Here is a 283-nt window from a genome sequence, read left to right on the forward strand (position 1 = left end):
CCCTCGCTCCCGGCGTCCCAGGTCCGCTCCTGGGCACCTCGGAGCCGGGGAGAAGCGTGAACTCTGACAGGTCGTGCTTTCCTCCTCCCTTTTAATTTCACCCAGAGACCTGATGAGCCTGCCTGAGAGCTAAGTCCCCACCTCCTGGCCCCACGCCCAGTCCTCCTCACTCCCTGTCAATCAGGAGCCCTGCGGAGGAGGCCCCAAGGCCAAGGCCTCTCTGGAGGATGGAGAAGGGAGTTTCAGCTCGTGCCCCTGGCGGGGAGCTCAGCTGCCAACACAG

Source organism: Pipistrellus hanaki, assembly GCF_964339955.1.
Source record: "Pipistrellus hanaki genome assembly, chromosome: 2".
Taxonomy (NCBI): Eukaryota; Metazoa; Chordata; class Mammalia; order Chiroptera; family Vespertilionidae; genus Pipistrellus; species Pipistrellus hanaki.